An 11097-nucleotide genomic window follows, 5' to 3' on the forward strand; every position below is an offset into this window, starting at 1 on the left:
GTAATCAATGATATCAAATCACTATAGTTTTAAGTGCAAAGAACAAGAGATGAAACAATCAAGTTTGAATTTGAAGCATCTTCCTTATTTACCTTAGCAACCCACTGTAAGGCAGGTTTCTGTAAGTATTCATTTGGGGAGAACTTTTATTTAGATTAAGTTTTCATTTCCCCAAAAGCTATAGGCAGCTGTACTACACAAAGCTCACTTACATATATTTTATAACTTCACAATACTAATTAAAAGCATTGTCCCATGGGCCAAGGATATAGCTCAGTGTCACAGTGCCTGCTAGGCAAGTGCAAGGTCCTGAGTTCAACTTCTAGTAACAATATAAAATTAATTAACTAATTAGAAACATCATTTTTCCCATTAGACACAATAATCACAATGCTCTTCTCCCTAGGTGGCCATTGGTGACATACAATAAGAAGGACTAGAAGGTCACTATGTGGGACAAAAATGTTACCATAATTTCTAGAGAACTTAAGTCTAAGACTACTTGTATAGTGCTCACTGTGGTTGACCTTGTTAGTGCCGCAAGCACTGTCTGATCTTCACCCTGATTACTAGCACTTTGATGTAAAAAATTAAATTGGCATCATAAGATTTTAGGAAAACTGGAATAGAGCCACAAAAATAAAGTAAATTTATACTTTAAATTTCATTTTATTGGGAAAAACCAAGAGCTTTAAGGAACAGAAGTGAAGGTGGAGATAGAATGCTGTTAGTAAACTTGAGCTAATGATTGCCTCATACAGAATGATAAAAGAACCCAGGAGAAGTTCTTCATGGATGAATTTTTATGCTATCACCATAGTGGCAAGATTCCTATCAAGCCATTCATATTGCTATTAAGTCACTGTGGAAGGCAATTTGGCATAATCTTAATAAAGATGAAGTAAAGACAAAGAAGGAAAATAAAAGAGTGAAAGGAATAAACACTAAAGAAAAGCAGAAAGATAGATTAAGTCCAGTTTAACTGTGTTCTTTAGGAATTTCCTAACAATCAAAAGCTGACTGTTGGAAGCAGGTCTAGAGGAAGCGGGCACAAAGCAAAGCAGAGCATCTGTATTATTCTGGATGAGACTGGCTGGAGACTGAGCTAAAGGCGCTGGGACTTTGGTCATGAATCATGAGGAGCTGTATCAGTTTGCTAGGGGCTTCTGCGACCAAGTGGCCCAGACTAGGTGTCTTCAACACCACACATGCATCACCTCATGGTGCTGGAGCCTGGAATTCCAAAGCAAAGGCTCGGCAGGGCTGACTTCAAGATGAGGCCCCTTTCCTCAGCTTGTGGATGGCGTCTGCTCTCTGTGCCTTTACATGGTCTTCCTTTTCATGTGTGCAAGTTTGCTGTCTTTCTTTGTGTACAAATTTTCTCTTTTACAAGGATTCCAGTCCCAATGGAGTGAGATTCCTTCTAAAGGTCCCATTTTTAACTTGACTCTATCCCTAAATGCATTTATATTCTGGGACATCAACATCTCTACTATGAGGTCTGTAACACCAGACTTCAGAAAAGAATGGCTGGTTGACTTGAGTGTGAACCAGGAGAGTAGCAAAGCCAATGACGAGGTGGATCTGCGGGCGTCACCTTGTGGTCTACGTCTAAGGCCCTTGCTCTTTCCTCTGAGGCACTGTTCCTCTGTCCCACTTTCTGGTTGACATGAACTGAACAGAACCCTTCTCCTGGGATGTTCCTGTCTTGGGTCATGGCTCATGGACTGAATCGCTTGAAACTCTGAGCCAAATTCAACTTCTGTCACTGTCATTTGTGTCTGGTCTTGTGTCCTAGGGATGGGGAAGCTGACAAATGCAATGATGCACACTTCCTGCATGCTCATGTTTTGTGCTTATGCTGTCGTAATTTATCCTCCAGAAACTTTACTGCAAGTCAGCAACATATTTCATTTTTGGAGGCCCTAGATATAGGAAATGGAGGAGAGGGAAGATCTATACTTTGGTATGCTTTTGTAATCACTGGATAATAGCTATAGTAGCAATAATTTTAAACAGGAAAAATCCTAACTCCACCGTGAGTGAGTATGAAGGATAGAGGGAAAGATTACTGTTCTGAAGTATGTTAGAGTCGGGAATTTAATATTTTTCAAAACAAGTTCAAGGATAAGAACTCAGGTTGAAGTATTGCCCTGGGTTTCTGTCCGATAGCCTTTGTCCTTTAACAGTGTGTGGGAATATACAATGCATGCATGCACACCTGTGTGCACATGTGTGTATAATGTAAGGTTGGACATGAAATCTGTGGGTACATATTTACCTTCATCTATGCTGTTTATCAGAGTAAAAGTGGTAGAGAATTGGTCGATCTGAGCCATACTTCTCCAATGTCAACAATAATCCTACCTGTATATTTAAAGATGTCCTAAGAGTACTGTAAAAATATAGAGTGGTTTTTTGTTGTTGTTAGTATTTCAAACATCTTAAATAATGAGTCATAGCATTGGCCTGATATCCTGCATGCCTCAGTTCCAGTTTTGCTCTACCTCTTGCTAGCTAAGTGGGAGGATGCTGCTGTGCATTTCACATTAGAAATCAGATCTGATCTTACTGACAGATACATTAGATCCGATCTCACTGACAGAGCTGTGGAATGCTTAGGGTCCTCCATGCATAGCTATCACTCAATCAGTTTTAAGGCTAATGCAGAAATGTGAAAGAAATTACCTTCAAGCAGTTGTTCAGAAAAACTTCAAGGTACAAAGAGCACTGTGGTCTTTAGGTATAAAATCTAAAATCTAAATATTCCAATATCATCCTCATAAGTCATAGTGACTCTCACAAGGCATGATGACTACAATACATGCCATTTGTCTAAACCATCTTGAGGGTTTGATTACTTAATACATGACTTCCTTTACATGGTTCCCCTGGCATGGAATTAGAGGAGGAATCATTATATGTTGGGGATTTCTTTCTACACCAGTGAGAGGTTTCCAACTGAGCTGCAGGTGAAGGGATTGTCTCATTGGCTTTTATCATTAAAATACAGCTCTGAATACAGGGAAAGAGTCCCTGCAAACTAGGTTGGAAACATTTAATGAGTAAAGGGGTAAGAAGACAGCTGTCACCCTGTAGCCTGCTCAAAGTGCCACTACTCTAGCCATGTAGCAACATGAAAAATTAATCTGCCACTGCTAATTACATTCTCTGCATTTAGTACCTGCCACTTTAGTTTTCATTACAAGGCCTGGGAACAAGGCCCAACTGCCATTTTTTTCCAGTTTAACACAAATTTGTGTCATAGGCCTTTAGTATATACTTTATATATACTGTCTACTATAAATTTTCCTCACAGAGTATATCATTGTATATATATATATATATATATATATATATATAGAATGAACCATGAATCATTAAAAGGTATTATCTTTATTTTAAATCTCCATTCTACATTGCTGGGAGTATGAGTTTGGAATATCACCCAAATCACATGAGCCAGAGGCTTGGTTGCCAGCTAATAGGCTTTCAGCAGGTGACTGAATTGTGAGGTCTCTAACTTTGTCAAGTGGATTAACCCTTAGGTAAGGTCATAATTTGATGGCATTACTGGGAGGTGATGAAGATACAGCAGGCTCTATTTGAAGAGAGTGGGCCATGGGAATGTGGCTTTGGGGACAACATATGGTTCCTGACCATTTTTATCCTTGTTCTGACTCTTTCCTGGCCTCTTGGCTTTCTTGCTGCGCTGAGTTGAGCAGGTTCCTTCTGACAGTCCTTTCCACTATGGTGTTGTGTCTCACCTCAGGTCTACGCCAAGGGAAACCAACTGATTATGGACTGAAACCTCAGAAACTGTAAGCCAAAACAAATTTTGCCTCCTCTAAGCTGAGGTATGTGTTCACAGTTATAAAAAATAACCATTGGTCGTTTCATGACTTTTAGATTCTGTCATCAACGGAAGTAGTGTGTCACTAGCAGCGGTCACAATCATAACTGGTTGTGGCTGAAGGACACTAGAGATATGAGAGCTGAAGATCTTCTCAGCCTCTGTGATGTATCACAGGGCCAACCTGTTCAGTATCTTTCCACACTTTCCAAATCTGAGCACATCTCTCTCACCATGGTGTCTATTCAGTATCCTCTCTTTATTTTATTGTGGCACCTACATGGCTGGGTCTCATTTGGTAGTTGACACAACTGCATTCACTTCTGAGAGTAAATACTCCACTTGCAACCTCAAGACCTGGCCCTAGGAGTCTAGGGAGATAGCTCAGTAGAATAAGTGCTTGCCTGGCAAGTGCTGGGGTCCTGAGTTCAATCCCTGGTACTGAAAAAAAAAAAGTAAAATAAAATAAAATAAAATAAATAAGACTTGGCACTGGTTACACATAAAACGGACATTGTAATACTGATGACCAATGAATGCATAAACAGAAGAAGGAGAATAAAAGGTAAGGATATAGCAACTGGAATATAAAGAAACCCAGGAAGACTTCTGTGTCTCAGCCTTCTTTAATTCGTATCAAATGGGAAAAAAATTTCTCATAAGTGACAGAAACTCTGGTAGGAGTATATGGGAGAGAGATCTTTGGGGCCACACTCGTACCCCAAGGAGACAATGGGGCTCATGCTTCATGATGCCAACCGGTTTTCTCTGGGCTTCTGGAGGCCTGGCTGTTACTCAGCCCCCATTTTGCCATCAATTACTCTGGTTATCATTCTACTTGAAAGAAGTGGAGCTACTTTTCACTTGGAAGGATATAATAAAAATCAGCTTCTCAGCCCCAAATTTGGATGTACCTTTCTCTAGAGAAGAAGCAACAATGCATCGCTGTAATGAGATTGTGCAGTAAGCTTTGAAAATATTTGCACTGCATTTCTACAGAACAGCATTGCTCACACTTCAGATACCACCTCCAATTTATGGTTGAAAGGAAGGAGTAGGTGATAAAAGCAAGCATAAGTTTATTGGAACTATTTTTATTTTAATAAAAATGCTATTTGCCTGTTCATTTCACATTAAACTATAGTATCCAAAATACTCAACCTTGGATTTTCAAAATTAATTCTGGCAGGATTTACGCATAACACTATAATTCATTTTTCCCAAGTAAATAGCACCACTGATGTAGTGTGTTCGGAAAACTTGTATTCTAAGCACGATATTAGATTTTCAGTTTATATTATTGAAACTGCCTTCACTGGGTCTCATAGAATTCATTTCTAAAAGCAATTAAATGTTTCATAAGATCAAACTCAACTTTTAATTTTAAATTTAAATAGAACAAATAAAAATTTTTAAAGTTTATATAAAGAAAAGGTTGGAAGTTGGAGAAAGTAATGGATTTCATTACACTGTACACAGTTTTCAGTGTCTTGAGAAAGTTACACTTTTCTCTTGAATTTCTTGAGAATCATAGCCAATGAGAAACAGGGGAGAGCATCAACATTATAATTCGTAGAATATTACAGAATAAGTAGCAAAGTGATTGTTATCTAAATCCTTAGGGAGGTGCATTAATGAAATTAAAATAAATATTCTAAAAACTATCATGAATAATGATGGGGGCTGGCTCTGAGAGATGCACTCTTTATCAATTTTGTTATTGTGAACACCCGGGAATGTACTCTTAGAAACTAATGGAGTTACAGTTTTACCAGGTAGCATAGTCTTGTCAAGCTATCATGGTAAATGCAATGTTTTATTGACTGAAGTGTCGTAAGTGGTGTCTAACTGCACACACAATTAATTCAGATATTCACATATTTAATGACGACAGCGTGTAATGATGCAAAGTGAATTATTGGCTACTTATAAATTATGTGGTAAAAATAAGGGGCAAAGGACCTTCAATACAGAACAATGTAATGAAATGGGACAGATGCCATGTTTGATGATGTACTCATTTAACTCAGTGACAGCATGTTTGTAAATGCAGAAACCTAGGCTGCTTTTGTTTTGGAGAAGAATTAGCATGATGTCTTCCAGTTCCCTCCTACTGCCTCTCTGGAGGAAACAGTACAGGTACCCACAGCATTTCCAATGTTGTGCGTGCAGGTGTCGCCCAGGTCTCTAAGTTGTCTAAATACAGTCTTTGCTTTAAGTCTGCTAATACAGAATTGTGCCTTGTTTGCCTCTTTGGGGTTAACAAGTTCAGCCAGAAAAAGCTGTAGACACACAATAGTCTTTCAAGTAAAGCAAGATGAACGTAGGGACAAAGGTGTGTCTGAAGGGACTTCCCAAGGTTTTAGGTCAGTTATGCCTTGTTCTCAAAGAAATAAAAGGAAGTGAATCTAAAACAACTTACCTAGTCTTTCAAATTAATTTACCAACCAAGCAACATTTGGTCTGAGGCTTAAAGGATGAAGAAACCCTATCGGAGGAAGTCCACAATCTCAAGAAACCGTTTTATCACCTTTTCATAATGCAACACTCAGCTCTGCCCATCATTTGTTTCTTATTCATCCACCCATCAGCCCATTCACCCATTCACCCATCCATCCACCCACCCTCCCATCCACCCATCCAGCCACCCTCCCATCTACCCATCTATCCATTAGCTACCACCTACCAAATATCAAGCTAGCAGAATATTTTGATATGATAAATCTTATCTTAACCCCAATGTAAAGATTTAGAAAGAATAAAACACCTCAGAAATGGAAGAATAATTTCTTCTCTAAAAGAATTTCTTAGCATACCCTTTGGAATAGGAGCAACCCACATGGAGGTCAGTAGCCCCAAAAGACATGTGAATGGGTAACATAAGAAGGCAGACAAAGAAATAACTAAGCCACCCTATGAATTCGTATGCTTTGTAGGAGAGGTGGACATATAAGTTCATTCTTTAAAGATTGAATAGGATAAAAAATAAAGCAGGAGCGGGTAATTAACACATACATAAATGGGTTATTTTTATATCAATGTTTTCATATTTAATGTCATTAAGCCCTCTATTTTTACCTTTCACATTTTATGTGGAAGCCCCATATGGAACATAAGCATAATTTCTCTGATGGAAATGAGGGTTTGGACACATGAAGAGTCCCTTTATCAATGCTAAGAGGGCTCCACTGGACTCTTAGAGCTCTAGAGAGTGTGGTCAGGAAAGCCCTTATTTAATACAATAAACTTCCTTGTTTATGAGTTTCTCTCTTTGACTTAGTTTTGATTTAAATTTTGGAAAGATGAAATTCAATCACTGAAGTTCTTTGCATCTATGTTTTTCAAGTTATTTACTTATGCACACAAACTATCAGCATAATCATGCTTTCAGTTTGCATATAACCATCTTCTCTAAGTTCAGACTTCTAAATAAAGGAAGTGTCTGTTAATATTCATCTGTCCGCTTCATTGGATTATGAAATGCCTATCAGATTGGTAAAGCATGCTACTGGGAGAGTGTGGGCAGGCAAGGAAGGTATGGCCTTAGGTAATGTTCAAGGCTGCTTCCATTCCTCTCTGGCACTCTGTCCCTGTTCTAGCTTCTGGTCACTGTGAGCTAAGCAGCTTTGCTTTCCCATGCCCTTTCAGTGTGGTATCTCTGACTTGAAACTAGTTGTTCATGGACTGAAACTATAAACAAACTAAATCTTTCCTGCTCTAAATTGTGGATGTCAGGTATGTGTCTTGACAACAGGAAAGGTGTCTAATAGAGAAAACTGGTACTGAGGAAGTGGGGTAGTCACTGCGACTGTATCTGACTTTGCAATTTAGAAGTGCAGTCACTCCTCTTATAAGAGGAGTCTGGAAATATTTGAAAATGTATGGTAGAGAAGACCTACAATGCAGTAAGCAGAGCCTGATGGGTGATTCTGGTCAGAGTTCAGAAGACCAGAAAGTTGATAGGAATGCAAACACTTAAAAAGCCAAGTGGAGAAGCCTTCAGTTGGCATTTGGATTAGAGGCCATGCCTGTTATGCTTTTGCAGAAAACTTGACTACATTTCACCCATATCCCGAGACTTTGTAGGAAACTGAGATGAAGGGTGGTGAACTAATTAATTTTGTGGTGGAAACTTCAAGGTAGCCCAATATTCAGGGTATGTCATAGGTATAGCTGACTTCTGTTAGCCAGATTTGTGAGAATTAGGGGGCATAAAAACAAGGCAAAAATTTTGAAATTTTGGTCCATGAGGAATCATAAGTCCAAAGAAGATGTGGCTACTAAAAAGAGAATAGTACTACTGAAAATATCAGGTATTCTGTACAGGGATGAAAAGAAAGATGATTTAAGGATATCTTGGGAATTAGCAAGTCCTTATCTATTGCAGGCTCAAAGGCACAAAAATGTAACCTTTCATTTGAGCAAAGAATCCCCAGACAATAGCCTCTAAGGGATCCAGTCCCCTGGGATTGATTTTGGTCTGGCCAGATAGTCAGGGACCCAGCAGCAGCCATGCTCCAAGGGGGCCTGGCAATTGTTCCTCTGACAGCTGAATGCAACATTGTCTATGTGATGCAGGTGGTACTGGTGGTGTGCAGAGTGCAGGAGCTGTAAGTTCAGGAAAGCCTTCACCAATGTTTTGAAGAAAGCCTGGGAGGCCAGGCAAGGTGCCCTTGAGAGGCAGTGCCTGAAGCTGGAGGAGTGAAGCTGAAGGCACAGTGGAAACCCTAGGATGCCAGAGATGCCAGGAATGTGAAATGTCTGCAGAGTGGAGAGTGGAGGTAGCCCAAGGAGAGCCCACATAGCTTTTAACCAGTTAGGCCATAGGTGTGGGGTGCCACCACCTCACAGAACTCACATTTCACCACCATGTACCCCAGACGTCAGATTTGGAGCTAGATGACATAATGTTTACTGTGCTGGTCTTACTTTGTTCCAGTTCTTTACTATTTCCCTGCTCTCCCCTCCTGGAGTAGAACCATTTACCTTGTGACATTGTACCTTGGGGTTCCATAACTTGTTTTTGATTTTTATAGAGGTTCACAACTAAGAGTTTGGCTTGAGTCTCAGAGGAGACTTTGATGGGCTTTTGAAAAAAGGTTGGAACTATGGACATTTTGAGGAAAGGATTATTGCAATTCTGGTTGTATGGAGGAGAGTTGTATTACGTTAGATGGAATCATGAACTTATTATCTTTATTTGGAGATTAAGTGTGTTTTAAGGAGATGTGTTTGGTTGTAAAATTAAAGAAGGGTGGATTGAGGAAATGGCCTGAGGAAAGCATGGTTAAGTTTTTCCAGTATCCACTGATATGCTCTGAAGGAACACGTAGATGAAAAACTCCCACCACCCCAGGACTGGACTTGAAATTTGGCAAATAAAGACTAGGGTGAGGGAGAATTCTACTCTCTTGGAAAGAGGCTCCCTTAAACACTCACACTGCAAGGCTAGGGAGAAGGAGGGCGGGGACCCATTCCACTCCAGAATGCCATTTGGGGAAGCCTTAACATGAAAGATGTAAAGATACAAAGATATTTGTTTCAAAAAAGGGTTTATTTTTTTGCTGCCTTCTTAAGAGCACTTTTATGAGGTACTCAGAGTATTAAGAGAGGCTGAGGTGTGGCTGCAGAATTACTTGGGAGCTTAAGAAGGCCTACTCAGGATGTCCTGGGTAGGGTATAAATGCGGGGAATGCTGGAGTGGCATTGAAGGAGAATGGCACAGAGTTAAAAACACATGGGTAGTCTTGTGTCAACACAAGGAATTGCAGTGTCACTCTTGAAGGGCAGGAAGACATCTGCCAAGAGGAGAAGCGGTCAAGTCAGTCTAGGCAGAGTGAAGGGTGAGTTGGAAGGGGATTACGAGATCACAGTCCAGCCTCGTGGCTCATGGCCAAGCACACACAGAGCCTTCTGTAAATTAGAAAATCAATGCTGACCCCGGGGAAAGATACAATTTCAAAAATGTGCCCTTTTAATATTGAGAAAGTAAAGAAAAAGCACAAATTTTTGGTGGATGAATTAGAAAAAAAGCTGCTGTTTCCTTTAGGCTACTTCGGTCTTGGGCCAGGGCCCACAACTTGAGAAGCAATGTAAGTGGGCTTTCAGCTTTCATTTACCCTGCAGCTCACAAACAGCAGAGTCCTGCCTGGAGAATTACAGTGCCTTTAATTTTTTAATCCATCTCTTATTTGGAAAAATGCAGTGCTTTTTCTATTTCCTTGTAACACACCTCCTATGTACCTAAAATCATTCTTTCACTGCCCTGTATCTTTGACTACATCAGCGGCCCTTCAACATATACTTATTACTTTCAATAACGTTATACCAAATCCTCCCTTTTTACGACAAATGTTAGTGATTAGTTGTTCGCACACCGTGCAGCTGTCGTTCTACTTTCTGCACCCCCATGCACTTGTGCTTTGCAGCTCCTCCCAGAGATGGAGTTTCCATCCAAGAAACTCTAACTTGTTTTGGTCAATAGAACACAGAAGTTGGGGTGTGACAGTTCAGAGTCCAGCCTTGCACAGCACAGAATTCTGCCTCTGTCTTACAAAGAGGTCAAAGCTAGCCTGCTGGAGGGTAGACAGGAGTCCTGTGGACCAGCGTGAATCCGCCTGCCTGTGCCAGCTAGGCCCCTGGAGATGTACAATGCAACCACCGTCAGATTGCACAACTCTTGTCTGTGAGATCACAAGACAGCCCAAGCCTGACTCACTAACCCACAGAATGAGTTAAATATTTTCCTGTTGCTATAAATTCCTAAGCTGGGAAACAGGGTAGTTTTCCTGCAGCAGTGGCTAAAGGATACAGCCATGTTGCACTGAAATGCATAGATGTCAAAATTTGTGTGTAAATATAGTTTTAAGATTTTGATGAAATGTTGTAATTGTAGTAAAGGTGAATAAAAAAGCAATAATTTATAACAAAATAATATAAACTCCAACATGTACATACTCGGTTAATCTATCAAAAAAGCATCATGAAGTGGTAGTAGGTTGAATCTGCACCTGTGAAGCCCTGTGACTGCCTCAGCAGGAATTCCAGATCAAGGCTGTTTATCCAAATACTGAAATCAGCAGTGAAGTCCATAATTTTTCAAGCGCATGATTCTTGATCAAGTTCTGAGCAAAATAAAAGTTTTCTCTTCATGTATGTGGTAATTCACTGGAAAATTTAGTGTGTATGAAGATGTAAAAGAAATTTGGAGCTTATAGCTCAAATTACATAAGGATATAGGAATA

The 11097-nt window shown here is 39.9% G+C and overlaps 1 protein-coding gene across 1 annotated transcript in view; it reads right to left on the reverse strand.

Annotated features, from left to right (window-relative positions):
• The window catches only part of Chst9 (carbohydrate sulfotransferase 9), a 274314-nt gene that overhangs the window by 68366 nt on the left and 194851 nt on the right, over window positions 1-11097 (reverse strand). The gene's annotated exons all lie outside the window — the stretch shown is intronic.

This window comes from Octodon degus, unplaced genomic scaffold, assembly GCF_000260255.1.
Source record: "Octodon degus isolate 3935 unplaced genomic scaffold, OctDeg1.0 scaffold00003, whole genome shotgun sequence".
NCBI lineage: Eukaryota > Metazoa > Chordata > Mammalia > Rodentia > Octodontidae > Octodon > Octodon degus.